Raw genomic sequence first — 18,663 nt, 5'->3', positions numbered from 1 at the left:
TTCACTGGACTGCTGTCCTGACCAAGGACCGTCCCAAGATGCTGTGTACCCTGTCCGTTCCTGGTGCAACACCATTGGAAATCCACCTCCGTGGGCTTCTCGGCAGCGGTGCTGACATCACTGTTCTCTCCCTTGCTGCCTGGCCCTCGGAGTGGCCCCTGGATCCAGTGGGGACGTCTGTCGTGGGCCTGGGAGGGACGGCGCAATGTTACGTGGCCCAGCAGCCTGTGCTGATCACGAACCCAGAGGGACAGATGGCCTGGGTTAGGCCTCATGTTACTTCTACTCCTGCCAACCTCTGGGGGAGGGATGTTCTGTCTGCTTGGGGGTTGCGTATTGGGACGGATTTTTGATGGGGGCCACTGCAGTGAAGGGCGCAGAGTGTCCTACGCCTCCTATACGGTGGCTGGTGGACAAACCCGTTTGGGAGAAGCAGTGGCCCCTCCCTGATGATAAATTAGTCGCCCTTTGGAATTTGGTGCAGGAGCAGTTGGACCAGAGTCATCTGGAGCCTTCTAACAGTCCTTGGAACACTCCTGTCTTCTGTATAAAAAAGAAATCTGGGAAATGGAGGTTGTTGCAAGACCTTTGAAAGGTCAATGCTGTGATGGAAAGCATGGGACCATTGCAGGCGGGCATGCCATCGCCTACCATGCTTCCTGCAGGCTGGCCGGTCCTCATTGTGGATCTGAAGGATTGATTATTTTCGATTCCTTTAGCCTCGAGCGAAGGTTCGAGTGCGGAATTTAGTCACCAAACAGTGGGAAGGCCCCTTTGACCTTATCGCTTCAGGGTGCGGGTATGCTTGCGTGTCCACAGATACTGGGGTACGCTGGGTACCTTCCAAATGTGTTCGCCCTGATCTGCGACCGCAGAGACAGAATCCAGCTGATGAGCAAGATGGAAACCGTGACCAACCTGAAAGGCATCAAGCGGGGGAATCACTGAGTGATGATTCGGATGTAGACGCTGAGAGTGATCACTCTGATGATTCCTCTGCAAGTGGACACTGAACATTGTTCATATTTTTCCTTTTCACATTGTTCATTTTTTCCTTTTTTCTTTTTTAAACAGAAAAGGGTGAGATGTCGCCCTGGTTTTCTAGGATTTTCTAAGCCTTCTGATGTTGACATTCTTGTAGTGAACTTTCCCACACACTTTTGCTGTAAACAACTCATTGTTTTTCATTCCTTTTGGAGGAGGAGAGATTTGATGGACTGTCGGTTTGACCTGTGGCATTGCAGAGGTGTCACTGTCACCTTCCAATCCACTGTCACCCTTGTAAAACTATAAATAATGGAGTCAGAGAATAAAACTTCCCTTTTTCCTTTCACCTGAAAGCGGTGTGTGCCTGTGTCCTTTCGTGTCGGTCGGCGACATTTGGGTAGAGATTTATTGGAACAATAAGAAGCAAAAATAATATCCAAAAATTGAGAGATTACTTTGGAGGTTAAGGACCAACAATATGTGGAATTGTTAAGCCTGATGTTAATAACCAATGAGGCCAAAGTTGAAAGTGAAGATGAGATTCACAGGAAAATACTGAATCAGTTATTTCCTGGGGTGTGGGCTTCTAACATACCAGGGAGAGCAAAGAATTCACCCCCGGTGCAAATTAGGCTTAAAGAAGGAAAACAACCAGTTAGGGTCATGCAGTACCCTTTGAGAAAGGAAGACAGAGAAGGGATTAGCCCAGTAATCGAACACTTTTTACAGATAGGGCAATTAAAAGAATGTCAGTCTGAGTTCAATACTCCTATTTTACCTGTTATACTAGCAAAAGATCTGGAATCCTGGGAAGCTCCATCAGAAGAAGGACAGCTGTTACAGTATGTAGACAACCTCCTGGAAGCTTCTAAAACTCAAGAAGCATGTATGGAGTAGACGGTTGTGCTGGGTCGACTCTGTGATTCTTTTATCCCCAATCGTCTTGTTCTGTTTATGCTGAAGAATAAGTTTTGCACCTTTAAGACTTGTTACAGAGAGTGAATGGGGGAGAGAAAAAGCATGAAGTTTGTTTTCAGACACTGCACTCACTCCTCCACATTCCTGCTCCTGGACTGTGTTGTCTACGGATGGACAGACAGCGGGGCAGAGCTCTCCTTTGCTTTTAGTTAGTTTAGCTAGCTGAGGCAAAGAAGTTCCCTGGACTGTGGTGGTTTTTTTCTTTTTTCCCTTTTCTTTGGACCTGTTTAAACCTGCTCTGGGCTGAACACCGGAAGAGCACTGGCAGCTCACATCTGTGGCCCACCGGCTGGGCCTGGGCCATGGCATTTCCAGCACCGGAGGGACTGATAAGAGACTATGTGAGCTGAACTGCAACCCAGGGAGGGGACTTTCTGAGTTTGTCATCTCTTTTGGACCAGCAAGGGGTTTTATTGCTTAATATTGTTTAGGTTTTATTGTTTAATAAACAGATTTTTTCCACTTTTCTCCAAGGAGGTATTTTCTCCTGCACTGGTTGGGGGGAGGGGCTGATTGAATCTGCTTTCCTAGAGGAGTCCCTTTGGGGGTTCTCCAAAATTTGCCCTGAACCAGGACAACGGTAAGCCTCTTAAACGTTTTGGGCCTACAGGGGTATTGAGTATCCCAGAAGAAAGCCCAGATGGTGAAGCAAACATTTATTTGAGCTATGAGGTTAGTGCTAGACAAAGAAATTTAGGATGGGATCGCAAGGAAGCGATATGCCAGACCCCAAAGCCCCAGACAGTAAAAGAACTGAGAACCTTTTTGGGCATGACTGAGTAGTGCAGGCTGTGGGTTTATAATTATGGACAGTCAAAACCCTATATGCCTTGATTACAGAAGGAAACAGAGACCTCCAATGGACAAAAGAAGCAAATTGACCCTTTGGCCAACTGAAGAAGGCCCTCATGTCATCTCCAGCCCTGGGACTTCCAGATGTGAGTAAACCATTCTCTTTGTTTTCTCATGAAAAGAAGGGAATTCCTATGGGAATACTAGTGTAAGATCTGGGCCTGTACTGCAGAGCAGTCACCTACCTCTCTAAGCAGCTGGATGCAGTGCCTAAGGGATGGCCAGGATGTCTCATACCTGTTGCGTCAGTGGCAGTGAACATCCAGGAAACACGGAAGTTCACCCTGAGCCAGAAGATGACTGTGCTAATCTCCCACACAGTGTCTGCTGTGCTGGAAGTAAAGGGGAGACATTGGCTCTCTGCACAGAGATTCTTGAAATACCAAGCCATAATGCTGGAACAAGATGATGTAGAAATTGTGGTAACTAACATTGTGAACCCAGCTTCTTTCCTCAGTGGTAATATGGGAGAACCGGTGATCCATGATTACCTGGAGACTATCGAAGCTATCTACTCCAGTTGCCCAGATCTGAAGGACACCCCTCTCGAGGACACTGAGACCTGGTTTATTGATGGAAGTAGCTATGTCATCAGTGAAAAAAGGCATGCTGGGCATGCGGTTAGCACAAGCAGAGAGGTAATAGAGTCTGGATCATTACCAACCAACACCTCGGCACAGAAGGCTGAAATAATTGCCTTAACCCAGGCTTTAGAGCTGGCAAAAGAAAAGAAAATAAAAATTTACACAGACTCAAGGTAGGCATTTGGGGTAGTCTATGCACACAGAGCCAATCTGCAAGGAAAGAGGACTGTTGAACTCACAAGGAAAAAGCATTAAACATGCACAAGAGATAACAAAACTGTTGGAGGCAGTCCAGCTACCTGAAAAGGTAGCCATCATGCACATCAAGGCACACCAAAAAGTGAGCTCTGAATTGGAGGAAAGAAATTAGCTGGCAGACTGAAAGGCAAAAGAAGCAGCTAAAGGTGAGGTAATTGTTGAGACAGCCTTAATCCCAGATGGACAAATTTCTATTGAAGGTAAGCCAAGGTACAGTCAAAAAGAAAAAAGACTTATTGAAAAAGAAAATGGAAGTTATAATCAAGAGGGGTGGGCTGTTACAGATGAAGGGAAAGGAAGGCTTGTCATCTCCTCTTACATGCTATGGTCATTAGTGAAAGATGAACATGAGAAAACACATTGCAGAATAGATGCCTTGTATAATTACTTGAAAGACAGAATCATAGCCAGAAACTTGCAAAGTACAGTGATTCAGGTGACTCGTCAATGTAGCCTTTGCCTCCAAACTAATCCCAAACATATTCCTAAACCAAAACTTGGACAAATTGGAAAAGGATATGGACCTGGACAGCAATCGCAAATTGATTTTTCAGAACTACCCAGGAAAGGGGTGTACCGATACCTATTGGTGTTAACAGATACCTTTTCAGGGTGGCCAGAAGCTTTCCCTATGAGAACTGCTAAAGCGCGGGAGGTAGCCAAAGCACTGTTACAAGAAATAATACTGCGTTTTGGAGTCCCAGTGACAATGTCTTCAGATAGAAGGCCACATTTTATTTCAAAAATTGTGCAGCAAATTAGCCACCATTTAGGCGTAGACTGGGAACTTCATACTCCATATCATCCTCAGTCAAGCGGTCAAGTGGAGAAAATGAATCACTTGATTAAGCAGCAAATAATAAGACTGGGACAAGAGGTGAAGTTACCTTGGCCTCAGGCTCTTCCATTCGCATTATTACGAATCTGGACCAAATCAAAAGTAAAGGAAAAACGGAGTCCCTTTGAAATACTGTGTGGAAGGCCGTATAGAATTCAAGAAGAGACAACTACCACTCAAGTAGGGGAAAAAACCCTACACAAATATGTGGTGGCCCTAAACAAACAACTTAGAGAAATTGAGAAATATATGGCTGGGGCTTGAAGCAGAGAATTAGATGGACCAGTACATGATGTACAGCCTGGGGATTATGTATATATTAAGTCTTTTGCAGAGAAGACTCTGGAACCTCAGTGGGAAGGACCATTCCAAGTGCTCCTAATCACATTTACTGCACTCAAGATTAAGGAACTAAGCGTCTGGATCCATCATTCCCAAGTGAAGAAGGCAACTAAGGGACCCTGGAAAGTTATACCGGACGACAATGAACTGAAATGAAAACTTTCTTGGGAAAATAAATAGAGTGTGGGTAAAATGATAAGTATAGTTTAAGAATAGAAAAGCTTGTGGTTAAAATGGATAATCAAGTATAGTTTAAGAATAGAAAAGCTTGTGGTTATAATGGATAATCAAGTAGGTGTAGCCTGGAGAGTTGTGGTATTTGTGATTATCACTATAGCCACAGCTAATGCAGTACCACTTGCATATAATTTGACTGGTATATTATAAGTGCCAAGGGAAAGCTTATGACTCTGACTCCCGTAAGTCTCTGGATGAGATGCTAAAAGTTACAAATGCAACTGTGTGGGAAGGAAAAAATATTTGGGGATGTGAATATGCGTTTGTCCAGAATGGGTTCCATGAATGTCATCAAAAACCCATGAAACTTATTCAAATTGGTCCTGAATGCTGTGACAAATGCTTAGCCAATTGCCCAGAGTTTAGACTCAAAATAGAAGGTTGTGCCATCAAGAATCCTAAGATTGATTATAGTATAACTCAATTTTCTAGTATTTCCCAAATATATAAGGTTAAAATAACTCAACCAGTACCAACACTGAGACAAACCACAACTACTCAAATCACTTTAGAACCCATGGTTCCCATAATTACCAAAATTGCACTGTATGCTGTTAAAAAGGCCAGAATTCAAAAATTTCTGATTAATCCAAAGTAGTTATTAAAACGGGTAGAGATGTCAGTACAAGTAAATTCCTCTGCCATTCGATCCGAGTGTGGTCCATTTTTAAGGACCTCTTTTATGGACTGGACTACCTGGCTGCAGAAGCGTATGCCTTATATGTCCAGACAGAAGAAAGACCTTACTGGATTATTGGGAATGGGACTAGGGGCTCTAAATACAATAGATTCAGAAGTATTAATGAACAAATTGACAGAACTTGGCAGTGATATGGTTTAATTGCAACAACCTTTGCAATCCTCCTTGTTGGCATTAGATACCAGCCAGTGGAAATTGTCCAAAATATTAGCAGAATGGGAAAATACAGAAGAGTGAGATCATCAATTGATGATTGATACTTTAGGCACAGCTAGTGGGAACATTTCTTTGGCTTTTGGGTGTACACAGGCACAATTATGGATGCAATCAGTGGTGGCTTCAATTATTAAGGACAAGGAAAATGCATTTTTCCTGCCAAAATTCATAAAGTTGTTTGGCATAATGCCTCAGATTTAGAAAAAGAACTTCAATCCTAGTGGGCTTTAGTTAATTTTACTTATGATCTTATGATGAGTATGGTAACAGTTTTTGTTTTAAACATATACAATGCATCAGTAATTTGATACATCCAATTGTTCCTTTAGGGCTAAATCACAAGGAGACCATATTACATCCTTTTGAACACAGAATGTGAGCATGAAAGGTTGAAGAAATATGGCGAACTGTTAACTTAGAACCCTGCTCAATGAGGGAACAATTGGGGTGTATATGTGAAGGTAATGTAGGTGATGATAAAGATATTTGTTTGGATACAGAGCAAAGCATTTGTCATTTTGAAATGCATCCCATGAACCAGACAACCTTGCTCGTGTATACAAGACAAGGTTGTGTCTGCCTCAGAACAGCATGCCCCACTATAATAGTGGATGAGATAACTGTGAACGAAACTCAATTTAACTTCTGCATTTATAACTTTGTCAAAATTGAGGGATGTGATTTTTCCTATCAGGCACCTGTTGTATCATACCAATATATAAAGGCAAATTTGATTACTGTCCAAGAAATATTATCTGTGCCTATAGGGATGAACTTAGCTTTGGTTACCCAATTGTTGAAACATCATGAATTAAAGAGAATTTTTAAAGAAATTAAAGATGAAGGAAAGAAAAATTTGATTACAATACACCATGACACAGAGACTATATGGAGAATATTTAAAAGATTGAAAGAAGGCCCATCCCTTCATTGGTGGAATGTGCTTTTTGGGTGGTCTCCAACGGCAACCAGCTTACTCAATACCTTAGTTCATCCAATTATTGTTTTGCTTATCTTAGTTGGTATAAGTTTGTTTTTGTCTATTATAGTACTTGTTTGGAATTGGAGACTGTTGCAGTGAGTAGCAGCTTTAAATTCAATATCGAGAGCATATAGTACAGTTTTAAGAGACACATACTGAGCAGTCTTGCTAGATGAAGAAGAATCTGTATATTAGTAAAAGAATTTACTAACTTTGAAGAAGGAGTGGGTGTCGCAGACATTTCTTCATAGAAATCCTTTCTTTGGGATTTGTTCATCTTCTGGGAAGCTGAGGCCCCAGAAGAAGAATGTAAACAATTGTTATCGGCTGGTGTGGAATGTAACAGGTGCAGCGGTGATTGGTCTTCTGTGAGTGTTTGGATTTGCTAACCACTCACAGGAGAGTTTGTCCTTGCTTTCTGCTGGACACAGAACTTTGTTATTCATTCTTTTCTATTCTATTCTTAGCTTAGCAGCCTCTGCAACTTCGGTCTTTATTCCTATTAGTGTAGTAATAATGCATTATATATCATATATCAATAAATCCAGCCTTCTGATCATGAACTAAGATTCTCGTCCACTTCTCTCACCCTGAGACCTCATCAGTGGGGTCCCTAATAAGTGGGGAATGAATCATGATTTGAAAGGGTTAAGATTTTAGCTGAGGGCTATAACCAATTCATATTGAAGTTGGATACACCAATGATAGGTTAATGATTCTTAGATGCTTCAGCTAAATCTAATTATTTTATTATGAGCTCATTTGTAGAAGAGTGGAACAAGTGAACCATTATAGGAACATATTGAAACCAGTAGAACAATTCCCAGCACCTGGACTCTATGTCAATCCATCACGAAGCAGGGGGCCTTGGATCATGCCAGAGGGTCACAGAGACCTGACGAAGACTTTCCTGACTTCATCCCTGGGACTACTGACCCACTTTGAGACCACTGACCCAATTCAAGAGAAGAATTGCACACATGTGAAAGACTAATAACCTAATTTTAATACAAAGCGGGGATGGGAGGTGCTGGGGTTATGCATATGTATTATTTTGGAAATTATTAGAATGCAAAAACCCTTGTGCGGTGCGGTCACATATTTCAAGGGCGACCCCCCCCCCCTTCCTGCCCGCCAGCGTAAATAAACATACCACTTTCTGACTTTGACTAGTTAGAGAGTCTTTGTCCATGATTTTCAGTTTTAACAATTCAATTAGAGGAGAATCTTTGGTATCATGCATTCAGGGAAGTCTGTTCCTCTGAAGTACCTCAGTCAATGGGGAATGAGAAAAGGGAAATGTGACCAGGATATTAGGATAAAAGGAGGCTGCGTCCTCCAAAAATTTGAGAGACCCCAGGGGAATGCCCCTTGGCCTCTCCCTTTATTCACATAAACTAAAAGGACTCTTCTGTCTCTTTTTTGGACATAAACCTCCGATGTTTGTGGATTAATTTTCCTGACAACTGGGGTCTCGTCCCTGGGGGCTTTCCTCTGTCCAGGGCAGCAGGCAGCGAGTGGAGCTGAAGGTATGCCTCACCCCGTTTGGGTGATCAGCTCCCCTTGGTGGCAGCCGGCACCGGGCAATTGATTGGGTTTCTGAGACTGTCCAGGAGACAGATGAGTGGTGGACCAGGGGGGTCTGTGAAGAGTCCACAGGGAAGGACCACTGAAAATCTCACCGGTGAGTGAAATGGGATCTTCTGGGAAGCAAACTTGGGAGGGTACCCATGGAGGGTAGTGTGGAAGGGGCTAGCAGCAGGCCTGTTAGCTAAAGGAGCGAGAATTAAGAAGAAGAAGAAGCTGATAAGGAGCTTTCTCCAAGGCCATAACCAAGGAGATCGAGAGAAGTAAGATAAGAGCATTCTGCAGCTGGATGAAGCATTTTTAGAAAGTTAGGTGGAGTCAGAGTAACTTTTCACCAATGGCATGGTATTGAATTATTGTGGCCAATAGCTAAGGTAGAAGGGTAAACAACTGGAAAGTGTATAAAAGATCAGCCATTTTCGCTAATAAACTGTTGCCAAGTGTTACCAACTGAGACTGCTTGTGGTCTCTGCTTTATGTCGTGACCGCCTCGACTGCGACAGGGTAGCACAGGTAAACCTGGGAGGGCACCCATGGAGGGTTGCAAAGGTAAAGTCGGGAAGGGACCCTGGCAAAAGGGATGATGATCCCATGATACCCCTGGAGAGTCCCTTGGGGAGAATGCTGAGATCTTGGAACAGATTATACATTCATCCAGAGGTAACTATGGAGATCATGGCAAAATACTGTTATTTTGTGTGGCCAGAGTATAAGTTGCCAAAGGGGCTTATATGGCCACCCTATGGAACAGATAGAATTAATTGGGGTTGAATTTTGTGGAGGTATTTAGAGGAGAATTGGAAAGCATGGATTGAAAGGGAATGCAAATTGATATGGATTAGACAAGCAACAGGAGAAATCTAGGTGTTAAGAAAAAAGGGAGAATAGGAAAAAGGGGAGGAAAACGGTGAGGATTGGGATGCAGGTCCCCTGTATCCTCACTTCCCAGAGCAAGGGGATCAGGGAAATGCTGTTCCTATGGCCCCACCTGAGAATAATGATGGTGTGGGGGGAGGGGAGCAGCATATCGTATCTCTCCCTCGAACTAGAAGAGGAACTCAGTTTAGGACATCAGATGCCCCCCAGACCCAAGAGACAGCGGTACACCAGACGCCACTCTGCCAAGTTCTTTTGGGGGATCAAGGGAGAGGGTTTGGGTTTGTAATTGCACCACTTACTACCCAGGGTATAAGAGGGTTGAAAAAAGAATTACCCCCATATTTGGATGATCCCATAGGGGTGGGGGGAAAGATAGAAGAATATTTGGGAAATGTGGATAATACATAGAAGGATTGGGATTTTCTTTTGGGAATTTTGTTTGGGCAAGCTTTGCAGAGAATATTAAGAGAGTTTACTCCACCCTCAGGTCAGGAGTTAGGTTGTTGCAGGATGGGGATGAGTTGCTTCTATCAGGGGAACAGGAAAAAGTAGTTGAAGAGGCTACTGTAAAGCTGCTTAATTTTCTTGCAAAAAAAAAAAAAAAAGTCACTTAGAGTGTCCGAAAAGAAGGTGCACTTGGTAGAGAAAAAAACCAAAAAAAACCAGTCAAATATTTGGGACACATTCTGACTGGGGGTTTATGGTGTATGGATCCAGAAAGAATAAAAGAATACAAGGGATTTTACAAGTACCATTACCCCAGACAAGGAAAGGAGTTGCATCAGTTTTTGGGGTTGGTGGGGTGCTGCAGAGCATGGATTTAGGATTTTCTGTTGTGGGTGGACGTTTGTGTGACTTTTTAACCCAGGATAGTCCTGGTGTCGTGGTATGGACACCAGGATGTCGCAGACATCTTTTGTGAAAAATCCTTTCTTGGGATTTTTCTCCCTTCTGAGAAGCTGAGGCCTCAGCCACAAGATGTAAACAATGGTTATCTGCTGCTGTGGAATGCAACAGGTCCACCTGTGATTGGCCCATCTTGGATGTTTATAATTAATGGCCAATCAAGGACGGAGCTATCTCAGACAGAGTCCGGGAGAGCTGCTTTGTTATCATTCTTTTCTATTCTATTCTTAGCTAGCCTTCTGAGAACTTTTCCTTCTATTTCTTTTTACTATAGTTATAATGTAATATATATACCATAAAGTAATTAATCAAGCCTTCTGATAATGGAGTCAAAATTCTCGTCTCTTCCTTCACCTGCAAACCCCTGTGATCATGGTCACACCAGGAGAGCAAAGCTTTGGAGAATTGGAAGACAGGTTGGTTGATGCCCCAGTCTTGGGTCTTCTGGACTTGGAGGGGGAATTTGAGCTATATGTGGATGTTAAACAGGATCATACTAAAGGAATTTTGGTGCAAGAGCATGGGGGAACATGGAGGCCTGCTGCTTATTTCTAAGCTGTTAGAGCTGGTGACCAGAGGCTGACCCCATTTTCTGCAGAACTGTGCAGCCACAGCTCTGGTGGTGGCTGAGGCCCCAGGGCTGACAAGGGAATGGTATCTGATTGTAAAAGTTTCACATCATATTAAAGCTTTGTTGGCTGAGTGGATGACCAGCACTCGGTTGTTATAGTGTGAATCTTGTTTGATGGAACACGAGGATTTAGAATTTTGAAGTGTGGAGGGGTTTAACACAGCCTCCTGTTTGGACAGCCCTGGGGAGGGGGGCCAAGAGGAGACCCATGGCTGTGTTCAGGTGGTTGGCCTTCAGACCCTGGCTGGGGAGTATTTGTGGGATGCTCCCTGGCCTGAGGGAGAAAATGCGTTTATTGATGGATCTTCAAGGGTCATAGAAGGGAAACAATTTACAGGCTACTCTATGGTAAATGGAAAGCAATTAAAGGAAAGGGGCAGGTTACCGCCTAAACTAGCCTTAATTGGTCTTATCCTAGGCAAGCTATTACAGCTCCAGAGCTCAGCCCCCAAGGGGACTGGGTGCCAGAAGCCAGCTCTCTCAGACCAAGGCTGCGGGTCAGCCCCTAGCAAGCAGGGAGATATTCAGCTCTTATAGTGATTAGCCAGCTCTTATGATTTCAGCTTTGCTTGCTAGGTAGCTTTCCCTTGGCTCGAGGCTCCAGCAGACGGTAGAGAGAGGAGAAGACACCGGCTGTTCCACGAGTATGGCTTTATTGGAGGGGTCTGTGAAGGGTCTCGGCACTTCTTCTTCCGAGTTAGTAGGGGTACAGTATGCTACTTTTATACTCTTGGCCCGGTTCCAATCTTGACCACTGGCAAGAGGTTAGAGGGACCATAAGTGATTAATAGTAGGGTTAACAAGATATTGCCTTACATGGCTGTAGGGATAGGTTATAGGGCAGATGTCCCTGGAGTCAGGAAGCTTCTTTGCTGCTGTGTCAGCATTTCAGATTCTCCACGGGGCTCTGGCTAAAGTTGATGGTTTCACTTCAACTGCCCACCTGGTCAGCTCAGACAGCAGAGCTATATGCGCTCCTGAGAGCCTGTGAATTATACCGGGACAAGACAGTGAATGTTTTTACTGATTCTAAGTATGCATATGGGGTGATACATGCATTTGGGAAATTATGGGAAGAAAGAGGTTTATTAACCTGCAGGGGAAAGATGTGAGCTCATGGGAGCTTAATCTCTCGCCTGTTGGAAATGGTGAACTCACCAAAAAAGTTAGCAATAATACACATCAAGGGGCACCAGGCAGGATGCTCGGAGGAGGTAATAGGAAACCAAATGGCTGATGAAGAAGCTTGGAAAGCTGCATTGTTGCCAAAAGTCTCTAAGATGTTCCCTTTGCTCCCAGTAACTGCACCGCTGCCAGAGAAACTGCCTTTTCCACCAGAGGAACCGGAGATAATTAAAAAGAGTGGGGCAGAGGAAAGAGGAGATTATTGGTTTATTTAATATATGGTAAGGATAATTCATGCTATTAATATATGGTATAAAAGATTGTAAAAATCCAAAGCTATGTCTCTGACCACTCTGGCCGGGAGTAGCTGTCTATTCAGATTACAACAAATTCCCGGATGCAAGTTAAGATAACGATCAAAGCCTTAATGTAGGAATAGAAGCTTCCAAGGCGATGATCACTGGTATCCTGAGTCCTCGGGAACCACCTAAGAGCGATTATCGCCTTGCCGATTGCATCAATCAAGATAGTCAGCAGCGCCAAACTGATACATCTGAATACATGGCTTCCCTGGAGCCCATTAACGCTGACTGCACACCTGGAACCGGCTTTTGTCCAGCCTTGCACATTCAAAGAAACAGCGATGCATGTGAAAAGTTACAAAGGAAATTTGGACATCTTTGCCTCAGGCACAATAAACTGTATAAAACCTCGCTGCAAGAAGCGGCATTCGTGAACCAGGGGGAGACTCTGACACTCAGGAGGTCAGATCCAAGTTCACCCAGCACCGACCCTGGGCTCGATGCTGTCTTTTTGGCTGTAGTGGTCTCAGAGACCAAAATTCAGTCGCACAGATAGATTAATAAATCTTTTTGAAATTTTTGATAATTTTGGCTCACGATTTGATCATTTATGACAATCTGGTGACAACCCAAAGTGATTTGAATTTGGGGTTCGGGACCCCTTCCCGCCCAGAAGGCGCCCCATTGATTTCAGTGGTCTGAACGGGACTGGGAGTCCGCGAGACCAATCAAAAATCACCAAACTGAAACCAAAGCCACAGCCAAAGAGGGATAAAAACGGGCCCAGCTCTTGGAATCTCAGCAAGATCCAGGGGACCTCCAAGCCTGAGGTGCTTTTTCCACTCGGAAATCGATGTGCGCCAAGAATCCATGTGGGAAAGGAACTGTGAGTATTGCGTGGTTGAGTGGGGTATGACCGAGCGTGTGTGTGAGACGTGACTGTCATGAAGCAAGTGTGGACCCCACGATTGCATTTCCACCATCCCGCGAGGGACGTGGTCGGTCAAGGGGGAAGCGGACGCTTTTTCTTAACACACGTGGGACCTGGGACTTGTAGTGGGTTCAAGGGGGGGAATCGGTCACGGTTGGGTCAAAAAGGAGAGAAAAAGACAGTACTGGAAAATTCCAGGAGCCCGTCTGCCTTCTGATCCAGAGAAAACAGGTAAGAAAACCGGAGATCAGTTGAAAAGTCAGTGGAACAGTTCTCCGCTTGACTAAGTAAGACTGGCAGCATTTTGCAAGCTCAGGAAATTGTCATCAGACAAGGATTCAGGACTCGCGATGAGCGTCCCAGCCGGAGGAGACAAGGTGAGAAAATTTGCAGGCAGGATTTTTGGAAAAATGTGGTTCGGAAAGAGCAGGTTCCAGAAAAAGCCCCAGGAAAAATCTCCCCAGAGTTCTGAGAAAATTCTGCCAGAAATACCAAGGAAAAGTCCGTTGGGGTGGATGCTAGAACATTGGGACAACAGCTACAGGAGAGCGGGCAAGTCCAAGGAGAAAATGATACATTTTTGTATGGAAAAATGGGGAGAGAAGGAGATCGGAAAATACGTGGTTTGGCCGGTGTTCGGCACATTTGAGGCTTGGACTTGTGAGTCCTCAAATGATCACGTATTTGATCGCCGCCCACAGGATTTTGAGGAAATGGAGTATGCCGAGATGTGGAGGTATGCTTGTATGAATTTATACCCAGTACAAGCTCTCCGACATGCGGCGAACAGGGGAATGGAATGGGAACCCTTGGACAATCTTCCACCTCCCTACCTTGTTCCTGCACCCCAGCCCAGACCAGCTCAGGCACCGTCGGTGCCCGTGCTGCCTCTCAAGGTGGCAATCCCGCTGGGTCAGGTCTTGGCACCGCCACTCCCACTGGAGCAGGCTGCGGCGCCTCCCCTTCCACGTGAACAAGCGGCGGCACCTCCGCTCCCATGTGAGCAGCCGTTGCCGCCGGCCCTTCCCAAAACTGAAGAAAAACAGGTAACCTTCCCCAAAGTCAGCTCTCCCCTGGCCCATCGGACAAGGTGGCAAACGAGGAGGGCAACCACGGGAGACAGTGAGGATGAGGAAGAGAAGCCCAGCTTCTTCCCTTTATGGGAGCTGCCGATGGCTCCAGGAGTTATTGGCTTCGTACACACGCCGATAGATACCGGAGATGTGAGAGCATTCAAGAAAGAGATGGGAAAATTGATGGATGATCCTTTGGGGGTGGCGGAAAGGCTAGATGAATTTCTAGGGACCAGCACCTACACCTACGAGGATCTCAATGCGATCCTGAGATCGCTGTTCACCAATGAGGAGAGGGACATGATCAGACAAGCTGCGATCAAAGACTGGGAATGGAGAAACCCCAATGGGGAAAGTGGGGATGAGAGGTGGCCAAACCAGAAACCATCCTGGAATGCCCAGACGGAGGAGGGGAGGCAGAAAATGATAAATCTAAGGAACATGATAATACAGGGCATCAGGGAAGCGGAATCCAAGGGACATAACATGAGTAAGGTACTCAGGGAGTGCCTGGGAAAAGATGAAACACCCACAGAGTGGTTGGAGAAGCTCCGAAAGGGCCTGAGAATGTATTTGGGGATGGATCCTGATTCTCCTATTGGGGTGGTTTGGCTGAAAACTCAGTTTGTGGCAAAATCTTGGGAAGACATTCAGAAAAAGCTAGAAAAGATAGATGGTTGGCAGGAAAAGGGGTTGCAGGAGCTGCTTTGGGAAGCCCAGAAAGTCTACATGAGACGAGACGAAGAGAAACAGAAGATCCAAGCTAAGGTATTGGTAGCTGCGGTAAGGGAAGCACAAAACCAAGAGCAGGTCAGAGACACAGCAAAGGCGGTGCTGGCAAAGAAGCATAACCCTTCCCAAGGAAAAGGATCAAACAATCAAAAGAAAGATTTCGAGTGCTATTACTGCAAGCAAAAGGGACACATCTGAAGAAATTGTCCCAACAAAGCCAAGGACCAGGCAATGTTTCAAGAAGATTAGGGGTGTCAGGGGCTTTTCAGTTTGGGGTCCGGAACACCGAGGGAGCCCTTGATAAAATTAAAAGTAGGACCCCACAGGCAGGAGATGTGTTTTATGGTAGACTCGGGGGCGGAACGGACAGTGGTGCAGCAGTTACCGCAAGGGTGCTCTCTGAGCGACGATTCAATTATGGTAATCGGGGCGAAAAGGGAACCCTTTGAGATTCCGATCATAAAAGATGTAGAAATAGAAACAGAAAACAAAAGACGTACAGGAAATATATTATTGATACGGGACATGAATTTTAATTTACTGGGGCGGGTCATGATGGTAGCCCTAGAAATCGGCTTGGCAGAGGAAAACTCCCAGCTCAGGGTGAGAATGTATAAACTCACCGTCCAGGATGAGGAGAAAATAGACACGAGGGTGTGGTATGTCCAAGGGTAAGCTGGGAGGTTGGACATAAAGCCAATTCATGGCAAAGTTGAGAGACCAGAGGACCCTATTCGGGTCAAGCAATATCCCATCTCCATGGAGGGGAGGAAGGGATTGAAACCGGTGATTGATGAATTACTAAAGAAAGGAACGTTGGAGCCGTGCATGTCCCGGCACAACACCCCAATTCTGGCTGTGAAAAAGGTGGCCAGTAGCTTTAGGCTAGTCCAAGACTTAAGAGCTGTGAATCAGAGAACTAAGACTTTGTTCCCCATGGTCTTGAATCCTTACACTTTGTTGAATAACATTTCTCCTGAGGACATGTGGTACAGCGTGATTGACTTGAAGGATGCTTTTTGGACCTGTCCTTTAGCGGAGGGCAGCAGAGATTATTTTGCGTTTCAGTGGGAAGATCCAGAGATGAACAGAAAGCAGCAGCTCAGGTGGACATCATTGCCTCAGGGCTTCGGGGATTCCCCGAATTTATTTGGGCAAGCACTTGAGCAGGTGTTGAGCCACTTTGTACCAATGGAGGGAACAAAATTGCTACAATATGTAGATGATTTGTTGGTTGCAGGTCCAAGGGAGGAGGTTGTAAGGGTGAGCACCATTGAACTTTTGAACTTTTTAGGGGAAAAGGGGTTGAAGGTGTCAAAGTCGAAGTTGCAATTCACAGAGCCCGAGGTCAGGTACTTGGGACATTGGTTAACCAAGGGAAAAAAAAAATTGGATCCAGAAAGGGTGGCAGGGATTATTGCCTTACCATCCCCGCAAACAAAAAGGGAGGTCAGACAGCTTCTGGGGCTGTTGAGATATTGCCGGTAGTGGATTGAAGGGTACAGCGAAAAGGTGAAGTTTCTATATGAGAAACTCACCACAGACCAAATCAAATGGACGGAAAAGGACGAAGAGGAATTCAGGGGAGTCAAGGAGGCACTCACAGCGGCACCAGTGCTGAGCCTCCCTGATGTGAAGAAACCCTTTCAGTTGTTCATAGACGTGAGCAGTCACACAGCACACGGGGTGCTGACACAGGACTGGGCAGGGGTCAGGAAACCAGTAGGTTACTTGTCCCGGCTTTTGGACCTGGTCAGCAGAGGCTGGCCCACCTGCTTGCAGGCGACTGTCGCTGTAGCATTGCTGGTGGAAGAAGCTCAGAAGGTAACCTTTGGGGCACCCTTGGTAGTATTTGCACCACATGATGTGCGGGGCATACTACAATAGAAAGCAGATAAATGGATCACTGATGCTAGATTGTTAAAGTATGAGGTCATTTTGATTCACTCACAGGATTTGGAATTGCGGACAACAACCGTGCAGAACCCTGCGCAGATTTTGTTTGGGGAAGCTTCAGAGGAGCTTGTTCATGATTGCGTGGAGGTGGTTGAATTGCAAATGAAAATCAGAGAGGATTTAGAGGAGGAAGAGTTAGATGAAGGAGAAAAATAGTTTGTAGATGGGTCGAGCAGGGTGATTGATGGGAAAAGGAAATCAGGATACGCAGGTGTGGATGGACGAACCGGAAAAGTGATTGAAGCCGGTCCCCTGAGCGCGAGTTGGTTGGCACAGGCTTGCAAACTGTACGTGGCTCTGAGAGCCTTGAAGGGACTGAACGGAAAAAAGGGAACAATTTTTACAGATTCTAGGTATGCCTTTGGAGTGGTTCACATCTTTGGGAAAATCTGGGAAGAAAGGGGGTTGATCAACACACGGGGAAAGGGACTGATGCATGGGGAATTGATCCGGCAAATCTTAGAAGCTCTAAGGGGGCCGGAGGAAATTGAGGTGGTCCACGTGAAGGGACACCAGGCAGGGACTCAGTTCTGGACCTGGGGAAATAATTTGGCAGACCTGGAAGCCAAGACCGTGGCACTGATGATGGTAAGTACCCCGGAAATTGAAGGGATCGAGGTCCCAGATGACCCTCCTCAGCCCTCCCAAAAGAAGATCGAAAGCTATGAGAAAATTGGGGGGAAATTGGAAGAAGGTAAGTAGAAATTTCCTGATGGGAGAGAACTAGTCTCTAAAGGTTTTACCAGGAGGATTTTGTGGAAACTGCACCAGCGAACACATTGGGGGGGCTCAGGCCCTGGCAGAACAATTTTTGAAATTTTTCGGGTGCAGGGGAATTTACAAATTGGCCAAACAGGAGGTACAAGGATGCCTGATTAGTCAGAAAGTTAACAAAACTAGGGCAAGACAGGCCCTCCTGGGGAGTTGCCCCATTGCATACTGACCATTTGAAAGAATTCAAGTTGATTTCACGGAGTTGCCCAAAGTGAGGAGATTCAAGTTTGTGCTTGTTATCGTGGACAAATTGACCCATTGGGTGGAGGCTTTCCCCAGTCCACGGGCAACGGCTCAGATGGTGTCCAGAAAATTACTGGAGGAAATTGTGCCCCAATACAGGGTGGTGAATTACATTGATTTGGACCAAGGAACACATTTTACATCAAGGATTATTAAGCAGATGGCAGAGGCACTAGGCATTCGGTGGGAATACCACACTCCGTGGCATCCCCAGAGCTCAGGACAGGTGGAAAGAATGAATCAGACCTTGAAAGCACAGGTATCTAAATTAATTTTAGAAACTCGGATGTCTTGGTTGAAATGCCTATCTTTAGCCTTGCTTAATATCAGGACGATGACTCATTCAGAGACAGGGCTCTCACTGTTTGAAATGGTATATGGGATGCCATATAGGCATGGGATGCCGGTGGGACACCCCAGGCTTGAAGACAGCCAGATTCAACCATATTTGGTTGCAATCAACAAAAATTTGCAGGAACTTAGGAAACAAGGGATAGTATCTCAGAGGGCTCCTTTGGGATTCGCTGTCCACAAAATTCAACCGGGTGAC

Source organism: Melospiza georgiana, chromosome W, assembly GCF_028018845.1.
Source record: "Melospiza georgiana isolate bMelGeo1 chromosome W, bMelGeo1.pri, whole genome shotgun sequence".
In the NCBI taxonomy this organism is placed as follows: domain Eukaryota; kingdom Metazoa; phylum Chordata; class Aves; order Passeriformes; family Passerellidae; genus Melospiza; species Melospiza georgiana.
The sequence above is the reverse complement of the archived record's forward strand: the minus strand, read 5'-3'. Positions refer to the sequence as shown.